We start from the raw sequence: 24,306 nt of genomic DNA on the forward strand, positions 1-24,306 counted from the left end.
CTGCATTCTAACAAACTGTAAGTTCACACACCAGGGGCCTGCACGTGAGGAGGTTATGATCTGTGGCCTCACTCCTCCTTCTCCAGTGATGATACAGGCCACTTCAGGGTTTTCAGATGCAGGACAGCGCGGAACAACAGTTTCTTATGTAGAAAGATTACTGACGGCAGTGTGAAAGCAAACTGAGGGGAACTGGAGCAGACTCAGGAAGACATCCACTTAACAGGTACCGGACTGCAGTGTCTGGGAGAAGGAAGACAACTGTGTCCCAAGATATTCAGCAGAGACTCTAGAGGTTTCAAACTAAAACCCGGGGGCTGGAAAAATGGCTCAAGGGTTGTTAAGAGCACTTGCCACTCCTCCAAAGGACCTGGATTCAATTACTAACACCCACATTACTGCTCACAACTGTATCTCCAGTTAAAGGGGATCCAACACCCTCTTCTAACTTCCCAGAGCAATGCACATGGTGCACCCACATACACACAGGCAAAACACCCATATACATAAATTAAAAAAATTTTAAACACCTCCAATTTAAATTTTTCTAAATTGCACATACATTCTTGTGAGAATTTTTTCCAGGAAACAAATCTGTATCATATAAGCAATATACCTCAACTGTGTGATGCAATGATGCAGTGGTGACATCCCACGAGAAGAGGGTTAGTCAAGCACCAAAGCTGCAACCTAATATACAACAACTTTTCAAGAAACTTAAGTAAGCAGGGGGCTAGAGAGATGCTCAGAGGTTAAGAGCACTTGATGCTTTGGCAGAGGACCAGGGTCTGGTTCTCAGCACCCTAGCATGGTGGTGCTAGGATTAAAGGAGTGCACCAACCACCATGCCTGGCCTCAAATGAGCTTTTTAACTGGCTTCTTAACAAACACTGAAAAGTACAAAAATGTGGAAGGAAAGAACTGTGATATTCATACAAGAAAAGATGCCCAGAGCTGCATAGCACATGATCAGAGCTCACCTTAACCTACACTTTAGAGATCACAGTACAGTGTTTTAGCCATTCCAAAGGAGCATATGCAACTTTTACCTGTCAACTATAATTAAGTGGACTTGAGAGCAAAGTTCAGAGATCATATCTAGCATACATAAATAAGGCCTGGAACTCCACTCAGGAGGCAGAGGCAGGTGGACCTCTGAGTTTGAGGCCAGCCTGGTCTACAGAGTTCCAGGACAGTCTTGGCTACAAAGAGAAACTCTGCCTCAATAAATAAATAAATAAAAATTTAAAAAAATCTAGCCGGGCAGTGGTGGCGCATACCTTTAATCCCAGCACTCGGGAGGCAGAGCCAGGCGGATCTCTGTGAGTTCAAGGCCAGCCTGGGCTACCAAGTGAGTCCCAGGAAAGGCGCAAAGCTACACAGAGAAACCCTGTCTCGAAAAATCAAAAAAAAAAAAAAAAAAAAAAAAAAAAAAAAAAAACTAAAAAGTCCTGGCCCAGCATTAAAAAAAAAGGAAGGAACATAGTGTGAGACCCTTTGACCTCACTAGGAACTTTTTCATGAGGGAATCTCTCTTTGGAGCTTTCCAGGCAGTTAGGCAAACATTTTCTAGTCGTTCTGTTCTGCAGGAAGCAAGAGAACAAGACGGAGCACTTACCCATTCTCTAACTACATTAAGCAGCTTTTAGTATTTAATCATATCCCAAAGGTAACAGACTCACACAACTTCAGTGCTAAATGAAGAAAGCCCTTAAAAGTCACACTGGCCAATCTTTTATAAAAGCAGCTTCATCCCAAAGTCGGGGGAGACATTTTCAAAATACAAATCCAAAACACTACTGCACGTAGGGAACTGTCACTGTGTCTACCAAGGAGTTCACACTTCAGGTGAGTGACATCTGCCATGCAGCAATCTAACAAGCCCAACAATTACAAATTGCCAAAGAATCATCAACTGCAAATAGACAACCAAAAAGTTTCACTTTTGCCAAAAGCACATCTGAAAGCATTCATGGAGAGGCAGGTGTAAGGAGCATGTGTAGAAACTGTGTACCACTTTGGCAGGGAATCCTGAGAAGCAATGTCACCCAAAAGAGCAGAAAGTACAGCACCCACTAACACCAACCCTTATCAGCAGGAATGAGACAGAGACCTAGAGCTAGCTCTTCATGGGTCTGAGCAGATGCAGGGACATCATCTGCAAAGCAAGAGATCAGAAAGAACAGACGTTCAAACTCACTAGTGCTCTAATATAGTCAAGTTAAAAAAACAAAACAAACAAAACCCTCAACTCAGTTTCTTCATCTTCAGACAGAACTAAGAACTAACTTCTGGAGGTATCTGCTGAATATGTGAGTGAGTGATTGAATGGGGCGGGGGGGCCGGGGGGGAGGTGCGCGGGGCGCCGGGACCCCCGCGACCACAACCTGAAGTGAATATTTGCAGCTGGCTTTTACCTGTTCTGTTCTTTTCTTTTGACAAAGTTTCACTATATGTAGCCTAGGCTGGCCTTGAAGTCAAAATCCTCCTGCATACTGTGATTACAGTTGTGTGCTAGGTCTTAATTTTTTTTTTTTTTTTTAATTAATGAGTAGTGTATAGTGGCACATGCCTTTAACCCCAGCACCCAGGAGGCAGACAGGCAGACCTCTGCGTTTAAAGCCAGTCTGGTCTACAAAATTAGTTCCAGACCAGCCAGGGTTGTTACACAGAAAAAACCTGTCCCAAAAATATAAAACAAGACAGAATTTTTTTTTTTTAATGGTCAGGCACAGTGGTGAATGCCTTTAATTCTAGTACTTGGCAGGCAGAGGTGGGTCAATACGCACGCACATGGGGGGCAGGACACGTGTGGACGTAAATGAAAACAGTCAGCTCTGTTACCTTTACAGTGGGATCCATTTCAGGTTGTGAAGCTTTTGCAGGAAGTACCTTTACTAAGCCATCTCCCTGGCCCTTAACTATTATTTTGATAAACCTGAGTATATGAAAAGATCTCTCTTCTTTCATATAACTGCTACACCACTGTACTTCCCAGACTACAAACTTAGGGTTTCTATGGCTGTTAAGAGATCAAGACCAGGGCAACTCTTATTAAGGAAAACATTTAATTGGAGTGGCTTACAGTTTTAGAGGTTCAGTCTATTACCATCATGGTGGAGAGCATGGCCGCATGCGGGAGACATGGTGCTGGAGAAATGGTGCTGGAGAAGTAGCTGAGATGCTACATATTGCAGTCATCAAAGTCAACTGAGACACTGGGCAGTATCCTGAGCATAGGAAACCTCAAAGCCCACCCCCCACAGTGACACACTTCCTCTAATAAGGCCATACTCACTCCAACAAAGCCATACCTAATAGTACCACTCCCTATGAGCTTATAGGGGCCAATTACACTCAAACTACCACACTACCCAATAATTCATTTCTAAAATAGTTATATAAAAGGGCTGAGAGATTGCTGAGTGGTTATGATCACTAACTGCTCTTGCAGAGGACCTGGGGTTTGATTCGCAGCACCCACACAACCATCTGTAACTCCAGTTCCAGGGGAATCCAACACCTTCTTCTGGCCTTCTAGGGTACCAAGCACACATGTGGTATACATACATATATGCAGACAAACATCCATACATATAAAATAATTAAAATTTTTAAATATTTTTAGCCAGGTACCTTTAGGCCCAGCATCTGGAAGGCAGAGGCAGGCAGGCAATTCTATGTGAGTTCAAGTCCAGCCTGGTTTACAGAGTGAGTTCCCAAACAGCCAGGACTACAAAGAGAACCCCTATCTTGAAAAACCAAAACCAAAACCAAAACAAACAAAAACCTAAAAAAAAAAAATAGTTCTACAAAATACTACTTAAGTGTCTCACAGCTAGTTTGTGCAGATAATCAGGTCTAAAGGGAATAGACAGTTATTTCCAGCTGGACATAGATAGTATCATTCAGCAAGTATGGGCATGGTGGGGAAGGTCTTTAGACCAGCACTCAGGAGGCAGAGGCAGGGCGGTCTATGAATTCAAGGCCAGCCAGGCCTACAGAGTTCCAGGACAGCTGGGGCTACCCAGACACCCTGTCTCAAAAAAAACAACCATTTTTTTAAAAAAAAAAAAACTCTTATTCTTAAATAGCATAGGGGTGCAGGGCGGTGGTGGCGCATGCCTTTAATCCCAACACTCGGGAGGCAGAGGGAGGTGGATCTCTGTGAGTTCGAGGCCAGCCTGGTCTACAAAGCAAGATCCAGGACAGGCACCAAAAGCACACAGAGAAACCCTGTCTCAAAAAACAAAAAACAAAACAAAAACAAAAACAAAAAGCATAGGGGCACCTGGTAGCACAGGCCTAGAACTCTAGCTACACAAGAGGCTGAGACAAGACAGATTTCCTACTCAAACCAGACTGAGTTCGGGCCAGCCTGCAGGTTTTAGTAAAAGCCTCTTTCAAAATAAACATCTCTGCCAGGCGGTGGTGGCACACAACTTTAATCCCAGCACTAGGGAGGCAAAGCCAGGCGAATCTTTGTGAGTTCCAGTCCAGCCTGGTCTACAAAGTGAGATCCAAGACAGGCTCCAAAGCTATACAGAGAAACCTTGTCTCGAAAAAAAACAAGGGCTGGAGAGATGGCTCAGTGGTTAAGAGCACAGACTGTTCTTCCAAAGGTCCTCCAAAGGTCCTGAGTTCAATTCCCAGCAACCACATGGTGGCATACAACCACCCGTAATGAAATTTGGTGCCCTCTTCTGGTCTGCAAGGACACATGCCAGCAGAAAACTATATACATAATAAATAAATATTTTAAAAAAACAAACAAACAAACAAAATAAACACTTCAAAAAGGTGGTAGAAGGATAAGACATCCAAGTTAATGTTCAACTATATAAGGTGTTCATGGCTAACCCAAGGCACAGATAACCCTGAAAACCATAAACAGAGTCAAGTGTGATGGTGCATGCCTTTAATCTCAGCACTTGGGAGGCAGAGGCAGGTGGATCTCTTAAGTTCTAGGCCAGCCTGGTCAACAAAGTGAGTTCTAAGACAGCCAGGGACGTTTTACCTCAGCACTCAAGAGGCAGAGGTAGGCAGATCTCTTTGAGCTTAAGGCCAGCCTGGTCTACAGATTGAGTTCCAGGACAGTCAGGGATATGTAGAGAACTTGTCTACCAAAAAAAAAAATTCTGGAAAAGGGGAAAGCAAAATTCTTTATCACCAATACCTCAAATTCAACTGACTGATACTTCTTTTTTGGTTAAGTTTTTTGAGTCAGAGTGTTATGTGGCTCAGGGTGACCTTGAATTCCTAATCCTGAATATAGCCCCCCAGTGCTAGGATTACAAGTCACATACTCTGATACCTTTAATATTTTTTATGAATAAGTTTTTCTTTTCATCCTCAGCATAACCCTAGAGTATCCTCCTGTAGGGGAGCTAAAGCCTAGAGAGAGGAAGACTGTACCAAAGTAACAAGGACACAAGCTTAGAGTCCAATTCTAAACCCAGGAGACCAATACCCAACTTCTCCACAATCCTGCCTTCCCACCCCACTATGTGGTGCTCATATCAATAGGCTCCACATTCCTGAAGTTCAATGTGGAAGGTAGCATGTGAATCCCACACATGTAAACACAGCACTGAGCCAGTTGGTCTACACAGGAACTTCCAAGCAAGCCAGGGCCATATAGTGAGACCTTGTCTCAAAAAAGGCTTCAGCAGAAAAATACTGCATGAACATGTAAGACTGTTTACTGGGTAATTATTATCAATATCTCCTCATATATCACATACACCTATTAGGCATTAAAAACAATCTGGAGAGCCGGGCTGTGGTAGTGCAAGCCTTTAATCCCAGCACTTGGGAGGCAGAGGCAGGCGGATCTCTTTGAGTTCAAGGCCAGCCTGGTCTGCAGAGTGAGTCCCAGGACAACCAGAGCTGTTACACAGAGAAACTCTATCTTGAAAAACCAAAAAAGAAAAAAAAAAAAAAAAAAAAAGAACCCTTCCATTCATAAAATGTTCTGTGGTATTCAACCATTGTCTAAAGTTGGACAAATTCAAAACTTATCAAAGTGGAATCTGTCAATTAGCATATAAAAACCAGTCATTTTAGTTAGTAGTTTTCTATTTAAAAGCAAAAACTCTCAGAAACTGTCTGTACATGAACTTTTAAAAGATTATCGAGCCAGGCATAGTGGTGCACACCTTTAAACTCAGCACTCAGGAGGCAGGGGCAAGAAGATCTCTATAAGCCAATCTGATCTACATAGTGAGTTCCAGGACAGCCAGAGCTGTGTAGCGAGACCCTGTCTTGGAAAAACAAAATAATAATAATAATAACAATGACATTCATTGGAGAGGAGGAGAGGGGTGCACAGTGCTCCCATGGCTCCCATGTGTGGAGGTCAGAAGACAGCTGGTTCTTTCTCTCCTTCCACCATGGGAATCCCAGGAATCAAACTCAAGTAGTCAGACTTAGTAGCAAGTGTTTAACTCATTGGCATCTTTAGATGAACTTTAAATGTGAGCAAGCAAAGCTTGGGGGCCTACTGTACCTCATGAGAGACTACTTAGTAGGACCAGACCAGTGTATTCTTGCCCTTGGCAGGGGGCAAGCCTCAACTCAAAGTTCAACTTAAACACAGAAAAGCACCAAAAACACATCTACACACAGAAGAGGTCTTTGAAGCACAACTTTTCTAAAGCACATAGAAGACTGGACAGGATAACAGTGCAAGTCTGCAATCCCATTATCGGGGAGGTTATTCCAAGAAGATCTTGAGTTGGAGGCTAGCCTGGCTACATAGTGAAATTATAATGAGTCAGTCTCAAAAACAAAACCCTAAAAAAATAAAAGCTTAGAATTACCATTCTCAGCTGGACGGTGGTGGCCCTGGACTATAATACCAGCACCAAAGACCGAGGCAGGTGATCTCTGTGAGTTCACAGCCAATCTGGTCTACAGGGTGAGTTCTAGGACAAGCTGGGTCTACACAGAGAAACCCTGTCCCAAAAAGCCAAAATGACCCACACCATAATATCCCTTTTTAAGAAGTACTTCAAAGAATTTAAGACATATAAGAGTGTTTAACACATAACATTATTCAATAAACCAATAAACATAGGCTCTCTTTTTCAACATTTATACAGCAACTAAGGATTTAAAATTCTGAAGGGAGTTGCATGGAATGAAGTTAAACTGCAAGTCGAAGCCAGAAGAAAGAAGTCTTCTCCCATCAGCTGGAAAAACTATATAAAGATGGAAATTAACGTTCCTGAACTATCAATATTAATGTCCCACTGAAGTCACCAGAGGCAAATGCCGTCTCATTCTAGAAATTCTGTGTAAATACATCGTTTGCACAACGATTCTTTCCCCAATGGTTATGAAAATCAACCCTGACTTTGGGGCATTAAGACTGTTAACCGGTAGAACTCTATGCAAATGCTAAATAAGTTGACCTGCTCTAGGACACTTTGAGTTTGACAGTTCGCTGGACCCTCCCGGATGATTCTTCAGAAGCCTTCTTCCACCTTTATTTCTCAAAGTCTAGAGAATATGAACATTTTACTCAACATACATGGCAAACAATCGACGTTTAAAGGTCAAAGGGGACCCGTTTTTAGCCTTCCTTCAACACGTGTTCAGCACAAACTTCCGGGTGCGGTTACAATTGGCTGCGCAATTCAATGGATTAAAACGATGCTTTCTTGCGTTCTCATTTTATCTCCAACCTTCCCCCCTTGCGCACGCTTCTCAACCAGCGACTCCCCCGAACAAAAGCATCCCACAGTAAACGGAGCAATCACACAAAAAGAGCTTACTAAATGAGAGCATCAAGTTAGTGGCCCGCAAACATTAACCAAACTGAAGCACAAAGCCGGGATAGAAAGGGGAGGAGCTGGATGCCGGGGTCAGGAAAGCAACAATCACACGGGTTCGGACAAATCCAAGGCTTCGGAGCGGTGGAGTTCACCCCACGCCACTCCCGGGGAAACACCGGCAGACACGGCTTTGAGGAACTTGGGCGCTCACCACATCCAACACTGCTAAGGTGAGCAGATGCCCAACCGCCATGGCTCACCTCATGGACTCTATTCCGAAGTCTGGAGCCGAACTCACTTCAGGGGAAAAGGCGAACCCACCACGGCGAGCCGTGAAGGTGTCGTCCCTCCCCGCCACGTGCCCCCCCAACACCCCACCCGCCAGGGGGGATCGAGGTCCAGGAAGGGCGTCCGGGTGCCTCTCCCTCGCGCTCCCGAAATCGGGAGCAAAAGGGCCGGAGAGACTCGAGCCGGGGTCTCCCCGCCTCACTTTCGCCGCCCGTCTCGGGCGTGTGAGCGAGAGAGAGAGAGAGGGGAGAGGGCGAAGGGAAGGAGGCGATCCCCCGGTGGAGGAGTCAGCGTGCGCAGGGCCTCGGAGCCGCTCCTCCGGGCACGGGACAGACAGACAGCGGGACTCCCACAGAGCCGGCGCTGCCTGGCAGAGGACGCCGGAACCAACCAACCACCGGGGCGGCCGGCGGCATGAGAACGAGCAGCGGGCCAGAGACGCCCCGACAGCCGTCAAGGGCCGCCTCCCCCCCACACCCGCCCGCCGCCCGCCGCCGCCGCCGCCGCCACCACCGGCCCCCCACACACGGACCCCGAGGAGCGCTGGTGGGAGTGGGAGGCTGTCCGGACGGACGAGCGCGGAAGAGGAGACAAGGGCTGAGGGGAAGGACTTACTTTCCCCGCCGGAGCCGACGCCGGAAGAGCTTCTCCGGTCCGTGAGCGCGTGAGGAGCCGGAGGCAACAGGAGCGGGAGCGGGAGCGGAGGCGGCGGCGGCGGCGGCAGAAGCAGCGTCCGGCTCTGCCTACCTCCCCGCCGCCATCTTGACGCCCCTCCTCCAACCACCCCCCCCCCGCCGCCCCGCAGGAAGAGGGGGCGGGGCGACGGGTCAGGCGCCGCGCGCACGCACGCAGCGCGCGCCGCGCACCACGTGACCCGCCCTCCCCCCCGCCCCCGGGGAGCCCCGTCCCCGGCTCCGCCCGCCTCCTTCCTAGGTGGAGGAAGCTGACTTCCCCCACCCCCACCCCCCCATCTTGGCCGCCCCTCCCCTCTGCCTTCGCCACCGAAACTGGATTCCGCCAGGTCCCCGCGCCCCTGGTACCAGTGATGGGATATCCGAGAGGATTCCGGGACCCAAACGGTCCATATTACCGCGGCTCCGGGGTGGGCGAAGGGTGAGGGGGGCCGGGTTTCCGAGGAGGGGGAGGGGGCAAGGCGAAGGCGGCCTGAGACGGTCACGTGTCCGCTGCTTCCGCCGCCGCCGCCGCCGCTGAGTGAGACCTCGCGAGAATACCGTTTTCCCACCCCCACCCCCACCCCACTCCCCACCCGTGCTGCTCCGCGGGCTGTCGGGAAGAAGGTCGCCTTCTCCCGGGTGCCACCGGGAGGTCAGTCTGTGCGACCGCGCGCATGCGCGCCCCACACCTGCCGTCGTAGTCCGCAGTCGAGCCCCGGGGCTATTTTCAGAATCTTGGCATTGGGTAGCTGCGACCCGTCGGGCCCTTGTGGAGTTTTTTTTGTCACTTGACGAGCTCCTTAGAGAGCATGCTAGAAAAAAAGAAATATGAACATAGTCATTGCTTTGGAGCTCGCCTGAGCTTCATTGAACTTCATTGACTCGGAAACCCGCAGTGAGTCCCCTGGCTCGTCCGTCCATGGTCATTATCTCGTGTAGAACGGTGCCGGAAGGTCCTGATTCTAGACTCTTCACACAGGCCCAGGCACCTGCATCCACCATTGCTCTCCATTAACGAATGCTGCATACCAGATTGTGCCCCTTCCCTTGTTTTCATTATTCTTAAGTGGCCTAACAGACTTACTCATTAACTTCTCGGTCGCCCTTTTGCAAAGTCTTTCTGAGAAAGCGGCTTGACTCCGTTACTTAGGTGATAGGCACGCCTGGACGATTATTACCCCCTTATGGCGGAGCAACTTTTTCGCCCTGTGCTGAAAACCAACTGTGCACTCATGTTTTGACAGTTGAGGTTAAAGTGTGTGAACTCAGCCAGACAGTGGTGATGCTTTAATGCCAGCACTTGGGAAACAGAGGTAGGCTGATCTCTGAGTTCGAGGCCAGCCTAGTCTACAAAGAAGTTCCAGGACAAGCTACAAAGAGAAAAATGTGTAACTCTTCCAGACAATTATGGGCATGTGTTCTAATTTGCTTTTCTATTGCAATGATAAAACAATAGCTCAGAGGTTAAGAGCAAAACCGACTTGGTGAAGAAAAGTTTATTTCATCTTAACATTTTACAGTCCATCATCCAGACCGGCCAAGGCAGTTTCTTTTTGTTGTTTGTCGCTCTGTAGACCAGGCTGGCCTTGAACTCACAGAGATCCACCTGGCTCAGCCTCCCTAGTGCTGGGATTAAAGGCGTGGGCCACCACCGCCGCCCCGCTGGGAGTGTCTTGAAGTAGAAACTGAAGCATAGATTATACAGGAGTTCAGCTGCTTACTGACTTCCTTTCTTATACAGCCCAGATCCACAGTGGGCTGGGCTCTCCTACACCAATTAAGAAAATGCTCCACAGAGTTCCTTATAGACCACTCTGTTGGAGGCAATTCCTGAATTGAGATGGTCCTTTTGCCAAGTATGTCTAAGTTTAGGTCAAGTTAGCAAAAACTATGACAGCGGGGAAGCATAGAGAGCTTTAATAATTATTTTGACTTTGTATGCATACATTTGTATTATATCTATGTTTTTTTTGTTTGGTTTGTTTTTTTGAGACAGGCTTTCACAGTATAGCCCTGGCTGTTCTGCAACACCTCTGTAGACCAGGCTGGCCTTGAACTCATAGAGATCTGCCTGCCTCTGCCTCCCATGTACTGGGATTAAAGGTGTGTGACACCTGGGAGAGATAGCTCAGAGGTTAAGAGCACTGACTGCTCTTGCAGAGGTCCTGAGTTCAATTCCCAGCAACCACATGGTGGCTCACAACCATCTATAGTGAGACCTGGTGCCTCTTCTGCAGGCAGAACACTGTATACATAATGAATGAATCTTTAAAAGAAATTTTTTTTAAGTGTGTGACACCACTGCCTGGCATCTATATTTGTGTTCTTATCTATAGGAACCAAAGAATTCAGACTGGAGAGATGGCCCAGAGGCTAAGAGCATTGACTGCTCTTCCAGGGGTCCTGAGTTCAATCCTGGACAACCACATGGTGGCTCACAACCATTTGTAATGAGATCTAGCTCCCTCTTCTGGCACACAGGCATACATGCAAGCAGAACACTGTATACATAATAATAAATAAACAAATCTTAAAAAAAAAAAAAAAGACAGAAAGAAAACAAGTGAAAAATTGTAAGACCAGCTATGGTGGCAAAAGCCAGCACTCAGGAAACTGAACCTCTAAAAGTATCAAGTCTTAACCACTACAATTCTCCAGCCCCCTCAATGTTTTCTCAATATAAATCCTTTTGTAGCCAGGTAGTGGTGAAATGCCTGTGTGTGTGTGTGTGTGTGTGTGTGTGTGTGTGTGTGTGTGTCCATTTGTAATTGACCTGGGAACTGTACAGACTACAAAGTACCTTGTGATAGTTCAGCACATGTGTACCCTGTACACACATCAGCCCAGGGTATGTGGCCATAGTGTAGCTTAAGGCATTTGTTTTCCTCGGGGACATTTGCCATTGTCTCCCTAACTCTCTCAGAATATGTGATCATCTGTCAGCCATAGTTAACCTACTCTTTCCAGCTTTGAACCTGTCTAACTCAACACAGTCCTGATACAGTCCCTTCCCCAGCCTCTCCTACCCATACTCTTTCCAGGCTCTGCTAACCCATATTTTTGACTGGGTATGAATGTGTCATGCTGGGACTGACCTGAGTGGGCCCTTACACACTCAAGCTAAGTGCACTACCACTGAGCTGTACCTCCCTCTTTTTACTTTGTTGTTGTTGTTGTTTGTTTTGTTTTTGTGGGGGTTTTGTTTTGTTTTGGGGGGTTGGTTTTTTTTGTTGTCATTGTTTGTTTGTTTTTTGTTTTGGGTGGGGTTGTTTATTTGTTTGTTTCAAGACAGGGTTTCTCTGTGGAGTTTTGGTGCCTTTCCTGGAACTCACTCTGTAGACCAGGCTGGCCTCGAACTCACAGAGACCCACTTGTCTCTGCTTCCTAAGTGCTGGGATTAAAGGCGTGCACCACCATGCTGGCTAACATTATTTTTAATTATGTTTACTGAGGGAGGGAGTAATGTACACAGAATGCAGGTGTCTCCAGAAGAATCAGAACTCGGGAGCTGGAGTTGCAGGTAGTTGTGAGATGCCTGGCATGGGTACGAGGAATTGAACTCAAGTCCTCTGGGAAATCGGTGTATGTTTCTAACCACTGAGCAATATCTCCAGTCCACCTCTTTTTACCTTTGAGACAAGTTCTGACTAAGATTGACAGGTTAACTTGGAAATCACTCTATATCCTGGCCTTTTTGTTTGTTTGTTTGTTTTGGTTTTGGTTTTGGTTTTTTTGGTTTTTCGAGACAGGGTTTCTCTGTGCAGTTTTGCGCCGTTCCTGGAACTCGCTTTGTAGACCAGGCTGGCCTGGAACTCACAAAGATCCGCCTGGCTCTGCCTCCTGAGTGCTGGGACTAAAGGCCTGTGCCACCACCGCCCGGCTATATCCTGGCCTTAAACTTGCAACCAGCCTGCCCCAGCCTGCCGAGTTAGTCTCCTTTTTTTGGAAGACAAGGTTTCGGTAACTTTCGTGTGCTGGCATTGAACTCTTTACTTGGAATCCTCTTCCCCCATCGACCTAAGTAGCTGCAATGACAGGCTTACACCAACCAAACCTGGATCTGGACAGGATTTCTAGTCCTGGCTGCCCCGGAACTCACAACCATCAGTCTGCCCTTGCCTCCGGAATATGTCTCATGTTGCTTCAAATGACACAGGTGTGATCCTCATGGCTGAACAGTATTCTTTTTGTTGTTTAGATAGTGCCTCATGTAGCCCAGGCTGGTCTCAAACTCTCCTTGTAGCTGTGGGTGGCCTTGAACTCTTCATCTACTGCCTCCACCTCCCAAGTGGCTCAGATAGCAGGTATGTACCCCTTCGCTTGTCCACACCATGTTTTCATCATCCAGTCATCCACTGATGATCCCCGAGCTTCATTCCACATCGTGGCTTTAATGAACAGTACCATAATCATGCCAATGCAGGTATCTCTTCAACAGATGACAATCGCTTTGTCTAGATCCCTGGTCATGGGATTGTACTGTTCCTCCTTTTTTTGAGGTACCTCCATACTTATGTAGACTCATGGAAGGTCTATATTAATTTATATTTTGATCAACAATATATGTAAGATGTAGACTAGATTAACTGTGGTGGAAAACCTGAATTCGATATGGGCTTCCCCATTCCACTGGCTGAGGCCCCGGATTACCTTGGCGAGAAAAAGTTACTATGCACAAGCACTCATCTCTCTGCTACCCAACTGGGCATGCACTGCGACCAGCCAAGGCTTCCACTGCCCTGCCTTCCCCACCCTGATGAACTAACTACATCTCTTCCAACTGCGGGCCACTGTCACCCCTTTCTCCCAAAACTTGCTTCTTGGGTATGTTGTCACAGCAATAAGAAAAGTGACCAAAACAAGTCCCTTTCCCTGTACCCTTACCAGCGTTTTTTTAAAGATTTGTGTTTTTTTATTATTATGTATACAGTGTTTATTATTACTATTATGTATACAGTATTCTGCCCAAATGTATCCCTGCAGACCAGAAGAGGGCACCAGATCTCATTACAGATGGTTGTGAGCCACCATGTGGCTGCTGGGAATTGAACTCAGGGCCTTTGGAAGAGCAGCCAGTGGTCTTAACCTCTGAGCCATCTATCTCTTCAGCCTCCCTTACCAGCATTTATAATTGAGTTTTTTTGTTTTGTTTTGACACAGAGTTTCTGTATAGCCCTGGCTGTCCTGGAACTCACTCTCTAGACCAGGCTGACCTCCAACTCAGAGATCTACCTGCCTCTGTGCCTCCCAAGTGCTGGGATTGAAGGCATCCGCCACCATGCCTGGCTGCAATGATTTTGTTTTTCATTTTTTTTTCTATAATAGCCTTTCAAACTGGGGTGAGATGACATTTCCTTGTACTTTGAATTTGCATTTCCCTTGCAATGTGATTGAGCATTTTGTTTTTCACATATCTGTTGGCCTTGAGCTTGAAGAAATCCACCTGCCTCTACCTCCTGAGTGGTGGGATTAAAAGCCTGGCCACCACCCAGATCGTTTTTTTTTTTTAAAGGAATATCTATTCAGAGCAAGAGTGGCGGCACACGCCTTTAACCTCAGCACTTGGGAGGTAGAGGCAGGCACATCTTTGAGAGTTTGAGGCCACCCTGGTTTACATATGGAGTTTCCAGTGATACCCTGCTTAAAACAAACAACCACACACAAAAACAAACAAACAAAGCCTATTAAGGCTACTTGCACAATTTATTTTTTTTAAATATATATTTATTTTGCATGCAGTGTTCTACCTGCATCCCTGCAGGCTGGAAGAGGGCACCAGATTTCATTACAGATGGTTGTGAGCCACCATGTGGTTGCTGGGAATTGAACTCAGGACCTCTGGAAGAACAGCCAGTGCTCTTAACCTCTGAGCCATCTCTCCAGCCTCCTACTTGCACAATTTAAATCTGATTCTATTATATAACTTTGCTACTATAGTTTGAGCACATTCTGTATTGGATGAATACTTTGCATAGATATTCTCCCCTTAGTAGACATCTTTTCATTCAGTCAATTGTTTCCTTTGCTACAGGGATGCTTGCTAATTAAACATAATCCCACTTGCCCATTTCTTTTTTGACCCAAGTTTTGAACTCATATCCAAAAAAAAAAAAAAAAACAGTTGTCTAAATGAATGTCCTGAATATTACATTTTCTTCTAACAGTTTCATAGTTTGTGGTCTAACATTTAAGTCTTTGATCCATTATGGCAATTTTTTTTTTTTTTTTTTTTTTTTTTTTTTTTTTTTTGGTTTTTCAAGACAGGGTTTCTCTGTGTAGCTTTGCGCCTTTCCTGGAACTCACTTGGTAGCCCAGGCTGGCCTCGAACTCACAGAGATCTGCCTGCCTCTGCCTCCCGAGTGCTGGGATTAAAGGTGTGCGCCACCACCGCCCGGCTCATTATGGCAATTTTTACTATAGTAAGAGATAGAGGATATTTAGGAAAAAAGAAACCCATGAACAAAAGACAAGGTGAATGCCATGGTTCAAGCTGGTAAAGGCACTTGCCACCGAGCCTGACAGACCTGAGTGTGAACCTCAGGACCTACACAGGAAGAGAAGCAGCTCCTGCAGGCTGCCTCTGATCGCCACATATGTGTCATGGTACACATGCATCTACATACATACACACACACCAGCAAAAAATTAATAAATGTAAAAATGACAGGGCCGGAGAACTGGGCAGTAGGGAGAACGCCTTTAATCCCAACACTGGGAGACAGAGGCAGCCAGATCTCTGACTTTGAGCTAGCCTAGTCTACAGAGTGAGTTTCAGGACAGATAGAGAAAACCTGTCTCAAAACAAACAAACAAACAAAAAAAAAAGACAGGTGGAAGATGGAACTCATTTTTTAGAGTGCTTATCAAGTATGTGAAAAGCCCTGGGTTCAATCCATAGTACCATGTAAAAATGGGCACAGGATATGCACCTGTAATCCAAACTCTGGGAAGGTAGAGGCAATAGATCAATAATCAACGTCATCAGCTACTCCACAGTGAGTTCAAGACCAACCTGGGCAAGCCACATGAGGTCATGTCTCAAAGTTGTTTTGTTATTTTTTTTTTTGATTGTCTTAATAAGACAGAAGCCAGTGACATAACCAACCTGATGACCTGAGTTCCATCCCCAGAACCCACATGGTGAAAGGAGAGATCCAACTTCCACAAGCTGTCCTCTGACCTCCACAGAAACACATGCCACGGCAGACAGAGGCTTACTCTAATACACAAAATAAATGTTTAAGAAAAGCAAGATTGCCGGGCGGTGGTGGCGCACGCCTTTAATCCCAGCACTTGGGAGGCAGAGCCAGGTGGATCTCTGTGAGTTTGAGGCCAGCCTGGTCTACAAAGCGAGATCTAGGACAGGCTCCAAAGCTACACAGAGATACCCTGTCTCAAAAAGCCAAAAAAAAAAAAAAAAAAAAAAAAAAAAAAAAGAAAGAAAGAAAGATTGCTGGGCGGTGGTGGCGCACGCCTTTAATCCCAGCACTTGGGAGGCAGAACCAGATGGATCTCTGTGAGTTCGAGGCCAGCCTGGTCCAGAAAGCGAGATCCAGGACAGGCACCAAAACTACACAGAGAAACCCTGTCTCAAAAAACCAAAAAGAAAAAAAAAAAAAAGAAAGAAGAAAATTAAGTTGGTTTTTGTTTTGTTTTGTTTTGTAGATAGGGTTTCTCTATTACAGCCTATGGCCCCCCAATCTTGTTGCACTCTGGGACCAGTTGAGTACTAGTTTTGACATAAAGACCTGACCTGGGTGCTGACCAGGGTTTCTATCCCAGAACTCTCTATGTAGACTAGGCTGTCCTGGAAATCATAGACATCCCACTACCTCTGCCTCTTCAAGTACTGGGATTAAAGGCATGTACTACCAAACCCAAGCCTTAAGATTTATTTTTATTTTATGTGTATTAGTGTTCCAGTGTCCTTGGAGGTCAAAACAGGGTGTGGGACACCTTAGAATTGGAGTTAGTTGGTTGTGAGCTGCCATATGGGACCTGGTCTGAGCCATCTCCCCAGAACCTTCCCCCCCCCCCACAGGGTTTCTCTTGTGTAGCTTTGCGCCTTTCCTGGAACTCACTTGGTAGCCCAGGCTGGCCTCGAACTCACAGAGATCCGCCTGGCTCTGCCTCCCGAGTGCTGGGATTAAAGGCGTGCGCCACCACCGCCCGGCCCCCATACCCTTTTTTTTTTTGTTTTGTTTTGTTTTATTTGTTTTTTGAGACTGGGTTTTTGTACCCTTGGCTGCCCTGGAACTCAATCTGTAGCCCAGGCTGGTCTTGAACTCATGGGATCTACCTACCACTGCCTCTCGAGTGATGGGATTAAAGGCATGTGCTACCATTGCCCGGCAATTTTTTTTTTCTTTTAATAAAAATAAAAATTTGTAAAAGAGCAAAATAATACAAGATTTTTTTTCCCATTGATAGTCACTGGGTAGCTTAAGCTGTAGTGCACAACACAGCAGGCAGACAGAAGTGTGTCATGCCTTACAAGCAGAACACAGTAGTGCATGCCTGTCCCCCCCCCCAGCACTAAAGATTTAGAGTTCAAGGTCAGCCTGCATTACAGAGTTGGATGCTGTGTAAAAAACAAACAAAAAAAAAGGGGGGGGGGAAGAAAGATGGAGACAGACCTGCAGGAAAGACATCTAAGGGACTGCGGTTAATCCCTTGGTGCTGCTGGAACGCTATCCTCCACGGATAACCGCCATCACAGCCATCAGAGCAGCTATGACTACTCAAACCAGACACGATCGAGCCTCTTGGTTCCTGTCATTCTCTCAAGAAGGAGGGTGTGGGGAGGGTCACTGGACCCTGGCCTGAAATTCCACCCTTCCCTCCTGCACCTCCCAGCCAGCTGTGTGCAGTTCTGCCCCATCTGTATGTGGCTGCAGAATGCAGAGAAGACAGGGGAGTTGACTGGAGGGGAATTCTGCAGCTATGGGGACGTTCGTGATAGCGGGAGATTTTCAGGTGGGACAGCTGATTTTCAGTCCCCTGTACCTGTAAGTAAGCCCAGCCAACTCACTGGCTCCCTAAGGTGGGCTTGGGTGCACTCTGAGGAGGGAGACATTGGTTCAAATCTGTCTAAAATAAAGTTCACACAAGTGTCTTCATAACTAGGGAGCATTCACTTTCCAAGGGGCCCCCCAATCTTGTTGCACTCGGGGGACCAGATGAGTATTAGTTTTGATGGCTGGACCTGACCTGGGTGCTCCCACTCTTTGCCATACTTTCTAAGCATCCACCCAGGTACCTGCTACTTCCTCTCATAATCTCTTTACCTTGAAGCCATCTGAAAGACGACATCCCAGGAGCTGCTTATAACTGGGCTTGTGCACACAAGCTTTAAAGGCAGGTTTACCGACTCCAGCAAGATTGGGAGAAGGGAAAGATTGGAGGCCTGAAGGCCATTTGAAAATGACCATTTTTTCTCAGCTGTGGTAGCAATTATTCAAAGAAAGATGCCTCTGCATTTGCTCTCATGCATATATGTGGATATGTTTCTGAGTGTGCGATTTCTTTGCATGTACATGGAAAGACGATGTGATAAACAGTTGTTATTAGGGTATAGCAACTGATACACCAGGAGATTCTTTGGGGGAGGGATGCTTACTTAGGGCACACCCAGCACAGAGATGCCACTGACAGCAGATGACTGAGAATCCTATTTGGGCACAGTGCTGACCATTTACCAAGCTCTTCTCACATCATTCTACGCCTGCAAGCACGCTTACATGTTAGCAGGGAGGGACCCAAGGGCTAAAACCCAAGGGGCTCCTCTGTTCTGGAGATCAGCGCCTACACAGTCTAATGAGCATTCATCCAGGAAAAAGGAAAAGCATAAGGACAACAGTACCGCAAACAGCTGACACAGTCGTTTGTGGTCTCCGTGTGTACCTGTTTTCCTTGATACAGTGTTTCACGGTGTAGCTCAACTTAGCCTTGACTCCCACAAGTTCCTGACTTAGCCTCTCAACACTGAGATTAGAGATATCTATGTGCCACCATGCCTAGCAACAGAGCTTTCCTCCTCCTCCTCCACTTTTTATTATTTATTTACTTATTTATTTATTTATTTATTTATTTATCGAAACAGGGTTTCTCTGTGTAACAGCCTGGAACTCACTCTGTAGACCAGGCTGGCCTCGAACTCACGGAGATCCGCCTGCCTCTGCCTCCTGAGTGCTGGGATTAAAGACTTGTGCCACCATCGTCCTGCTCTTTTTAAGTTTTATTTATTGTTGTTTTATGTGTGTGTTTTGCCTGCATCTATGGATGTATACCACTTGTATGCATGGTGCCCACAGAGGACAGAAGTTGGTATCAAATCCCCTGGAGGTAGATTAACAGGCAGTTGTAAGCTGCTGAGTGTGGGCACTGGGAAACAAACCCTGGTCGTCTGCAAGAGCAGCAAGCATTCTTAACCATCAAGCCATCTATCCATCCACTAAGTCCGGTTCCTTAGTTTTGTGGAATATTATTTTAAAGTGTGTTACTTTTATTTATGTTGCATTTGTTTAACTCTGTGAAGCTGTGTTCCTGTGCCTGTCTAAAACACCTGATGGGCTAATAAAGAACTGGCCCATAGCAAGGCAGGAGAAAGGACAGGCGGGTCTGGCAGGTAGAGAGAATATATATAGAGAGAGATTTGGCAGCCAGAGGAGGAGGAGGACACCAGAGGCCAGCCACCCAGCTACACAGCAAGCCACGGAGTAAGAGTAAGATTTACAGAAGTAAGGGAACAGGCAAGGCCCAGAAGCTAAAGATAGTTGGGATAAGTTAAGTTAAGAAAATCTGGCTAAAGGGCTGGAGAGATGGCTCCGAGGTTAAGAGCACTGCTTGCTTCCAGAGGTCCTGAGTTCAATTTCCAGCAACCACATGGTGGCTCACAACCATCTGTAATGAGATCTGGTGCCCTCTTCTGGCCTGCAGTCATACATGCTGTATGCATAATAAATAAATAAATCTTTAAAAAAGAAAAGAAAAGAAAATCTGGCTAAAAACTAAGCCAAGCTAAGGCCAGGCATTCATAATTAAGAATAAGCCTCCCTGTGTAATCTATTTGGGAGCTGGGTGGCAGGCCCCCCCAAAAAGAGAAGAAACAACTAACAACACCTTAGAATGGCTGCACAGTGGTGGTGATTTTCTTTACCTTCAGTCGACCCTTGTGTTCATATTCACTCTAGGCATTTGCTATGGCAAACTTCATGTTAGCCTCAGTCTTTAAAAAATGTTTATTAATTGTGTATGTGTTTGTATGAGTGTATGCCACATGTGTGTGGGTACCCACAGAGGCCAGAGGCACCAGATGCCCTAGAGGTTAAGTACAGGCAGTTGTGAGGCATCCGACATGGAAGAGTCTTCTCTGGAAGAGTCATACAGAGCCTTAACCACTGAGGCACCATTCCTCCAGACTCACTACGGTTCTTTCTTTCTTTCTTTTTTTTTTTTTTTTTTTTTTTTCTTCGAGACAGGGTTTCCCTGTGTAGCTTTGCGCCTTTCCTGGAGCTCACTTGGTAGCCCAGGCTGGCCTCGAACTCACAGAGATCCGCCTGGCTCTGCCTCCCGAGTGCTGGGATGAAAGGCGTGTGCCACCACCGCCCGGCTTGCTACGGTTCTTTCTAAGACTTGGACAAATGGGACCTGTGAAAGGTGGTCCCTCTATACCCACAGGGGCTGGCCCCAAAACCTGGCTCCAGGATACCAACATTTGAGGATATTAAACTCCCCTCTTTGTTTTGAAGTGATAGCAACTCAACATGATCCAAAAGGTAAGAAAAGAATAAAAGAACAAGAGATAGCTGTGTGTGGCAGCCCACACCAGCAGTCCTGGGACTCGGCGGGGGCAGAGGGATCTCTGTGAATTCGAGGCCAGAGGCCAGCCTGATCTACATAGTGAGGTGCAAGACATCCAGGACTACAGACTGACAGACACCCTGTCTCAAAAAGGAAAGAGGTGGGCTGGGAACAGATATTTAGGTGGAAAAGTACTTGCAGATGAGGAGCATTTCATCTGTAGGCAACCCCCATCCCCACCCCGCTCTTTGGAGCTGGGCATTATGGTCCATGTTTGTAATCCCAAAACTGGGGAGACTGAAACAGGCGGGGCCCTAAGGCTCACTAGCCAGTGCGCATAGCATATTTGATCAGCCCCATGCCAGTGAGAAACCTTGTCGATGGTACCTGAGGAATAACATCCAAGGGGCTCCTCTGTCTTTTTCCTGCACCTGCACACACATGTGCACCTGTGCACACATGGGAAGTCTCTAGATACATTTAATCCTCATGTTTAAATTTTAATGTCCCATTTTACATCTTTCTATATAATTTAACATACCTACATAGTTTTTTTTTGTTGTTGTTGTTGTTGTTAGTTTGAGGAAAGGTCCAAGTTCATGTATGCCAGGCTGACACTGAACTATCAATTATCCTGCCTCAGTTTCCCATTTATCAAAATTATAGAAATATGGGTTGGAGAGATGGCTCGGCGGTTAAGGGCACTGACTGTTCTTCCAGAGGTTCTGAGTTCAATTTCCAGCAACCACATGGTGGCTCCCAACCACGTGTAATGAGATCTAGTACCCTCTTCTGGCCTGCAGGCATACATGCAGGCATAACACTGTATACATAATAATATATATATATATATATATATTTGGTTTTTTGAGACAGGGTTTCTCTGTGTAGCTTTGAGCCTTTTCCGGGAACTCACTTGGTAGCCCAGGCTGGCCTCGAACTTATAGAGATCCACCTGACTCTGCCTCCCGAGTGCTGAGATTAAAGGCATGCATCACCACCGCCTGGCATAAATAAATCTTAAAAAAAAATTATAGAGGGGCTGGAGAGATGGTGCAGTGGTTAAGAGCACCGGCTGCTCTTCCAGAGGACCTGAGTTCAATTCCCAGCACCCACATGGTGGCTCACAGCTGTCTGTAATCCACTTGCAGGGGATCTGACACCCTCACACAGACAAATGTATACACAAGTAAATAAATAAAATATTAGCAAAAATTATAGAAATTTGCCACCATGTCCACATTATTTTTTTAATTTTCAATAATATTTTAGGGTTTTTATGTGTGTAGGTGTTTTGCTTGCATATGTCTGTGTACCACGTACATGAAGTGCCCACAAAAGCCCAAAAAGGGTATCGGACCCCCTGGAACTAGAGTTACAGACCATTGTGAGTAATCATGTGGGTACTAGCAATTTCACCCTAGTCCTCTGGAAGAAGTGTTCACTTTTTTTTTTTTTTTTTTTTTTTTTTTTTTTTTTTTTTTTTTTTTTTTTTTTTTTTTTTTTTTTTTTTTTTTTTTTTTTCTTAAAGTTTCACAACTGCTGGCTGAGCCATCTCTCCAGCCCTTTAAAACTATTTTTAAATTAAGCTGGGCATGACGTACAAGTCTTTAATTCCAGTACTTGCAGAAGCAGGCAGATTTCTGTGAATTCAAGGCCAGTCTGGTCCACAAACCAATTGTCAGGCCAGCCAACCAGGACTCTACTGTGAGACCTTGTCCGCCCCCAAAAAAAACAGAGTGTGGTGGTACATGCCTTTAGTCCTAGTACTTGGGAGGTAGAGACAAGCACATCTCAGAGTTTCAGGCTATCCTGGTCTACAGATCTAATTCCAAGACAGCCAGGGCTACACAGAGAAACTCTTTTTTTTTTTTTTTTTTTAATGCTTCGGAGTTTTTACACGGCTCTGTTCTTGCTGACTGGCTGGCTGACAAAGTTTACTTTTTTTTTTTTTTTTTTTTTGTTCCGGAGCTGAGGACTGAACCTAGGGCCTTGCGCTTGCTAGGCAAGCACTCTACCACTGAGCTAAATCCCCAAGCCCTCAAAGCTTACTTTTGATTTCTAAAGCAGAACTGTGTGAACTATTACCATTATACACTCTGGCCTCCCAACCTCAAGACCCCTCCCATGTCCTCATCTGCCCTCAATTCTTCCTTATATTTGGGCATCATCCCTACCAGGACCACGCTGCTCCATCACTGTCTTCCAGCTGAGAAACCCTGTCTTGAAAAGTAATTTTAACTATTATCCTGTACATATGTATGGAAAAATAGCCTCAAATTCTCTTATTTGTTTGTTTGGTTTTTTCCAGACAAGGTTTCTTTGTGTAGCCTTGGCTGGCCTGGAACTCATGGAGAGCCAGCTGCCTCTGCCTCCTGAATGCTGGGATTAAAGGTGTGCGCTACCACACATTGCGATTCTCCAGTTCTCTTTAATTAAATTTTATTTTTTGTGTATGGCTGTTTGCCTGCACGTCTGTGAACCACTTGTACGCCGGATGCCTGCGGCGGCCAGAAGAGGGCGTGAGATCTCCTTGGACTGGTGACTGTGAGCTGCCAGGTGGGTCTCAAACTCTCGACAGCCCTGCCTGAGTCTCAGGAATGTTGGATTTACAGGCGTGAGCCTCCACACCCAGCTTAGAGGGGTGAAAAATGGGAAACTGTTTAGGCAGACGGTGCAGGACTAGGAAAATAAACAGGAAGGGTGAGGGACGCCGAAGGGACACACACTGGAAGCAGGTTCCACCTAGCAGGCTGGAGGAGAGCATTCCGGTGGCGTGAGCAGAGAGGCAGCTCTGGAGGAGCGTCAGGAGTGGCTGCCCCTGACCACCTAAGGCAGCTGTTCTGTGGGTCGAGACCCCTTTGGGGTCACATGTCAGATATCCTGCAAATCAGAGATCTACATCACGATTTATAACAGTAGCAAAATGAAGGTTATGAAGTAGCAACGGAAATCACTCTATGGTTGGGGGTCATCACAACAGGAGGTACTGTATCAAGGGTCGCAGCATCGGGAAGGTTGAGAACCACTGACCAAAGGGAAGGGTACAGCCAGGTTGTTGGAGGCCTTTCTGTCCAGAGCAGTGGGACTTGGGGACTGAGTTTGTGCCGCCACTCCGAGATTCTTTTCAGAGACTTCCTTAGCTTGGACTCTTTTTTTAATTTTATTACATTTAAATTTTTTATTTCGTGTCTGTGTGTATCTGCAGAGGACAAACAGCAGGAATCAGGTCTCCCTTCCACCATCTGGATCCCAGGGATCGAACTTGGGCCATCGGGCCAGGTGGCTGGTGCCTGTACCCACTAAGCCCGCTCACCACCCCTAAGCTGAGGTTTACTTGGTTGCAGAAGAAAATTCCAGGATGAGCCAGCATGGGTATAACTCTGGCCGGCCTGGGACTCACTATATAGAGCAGGCTGGCCTGGAACTCATAGAGACCTGCCTGCCTCTGCGGCACCACTGGGATCAAAGGCATGCGCCACTGTACCCAGCCAGCTAAAGAGTCAGTGTTTAACGAAGAAGAAAGTTTAACTATGGGGGTGATCAGAAAGCAAGGCCTTCAAACAAAGACCCGTACATATCTGAGTGTGTTTTCAGCATCTAATGACAGAGTCATGCTTATATCTCTTGAGCAGTAGTTGCATATGGGATTTTGGAGGCCTTTGGAATTTCATTGCTCAAAGGATCTCTAGGACCCCCACCTCACCCCAGACAAGGTCTCACTTTGAAGTCAAATGGTTTCTAAGTGTCTTCTCTCTCCCTCT

General features: G+C 46.3%; 1 protein-coding gene across 7 annotated transcripts in view; it reads right to left on the reverse strand.

Moving 5' to 3' along the window:
* Sbno1 (strawberry notch homolog 1) overlaps window positions 1-8,852 on the reverse strand; it is a 48,253-nt gene extending 39,401 nt beyond the window's left edge. For 3 of the 7 annotated variants that reach the window (XM_037198742.1, XM_037198741.1, XM_028885795.2), the window contains exon 1: window positions 8,682-8,852. The gene's annotated coding sequence lies outside the window, so the exon portion shown is untranslated. Of the gene's footprint in view, window positions 1-31; window positions 244-8,681 lie in introns of those variants that run through there. The other 4 variants (XM_028885799.2, XM_028885798.2, XM_028885797.2 and 1 more) reach the window with 2 other exon arrangements.
* Window positions 8,853-24,306: the final 15,454 nt, after the last annotated feature.

Source organism: Peromyscus leucopus, chromosome 23, assembly GCF_004664715.2.
Source record: "Peromyscus leucopus breed LL Stock chromosome 23, UCI_PerLeu_2.1, whole genome shotgun sequence".
Taxonomy (NCBI): domain Eukaryota; kingdom Metazoa; phylum Chordata; class Mammalia; order Rodentia; family Cricetidae; genus Peromyscus; species Peromyscus leucopus.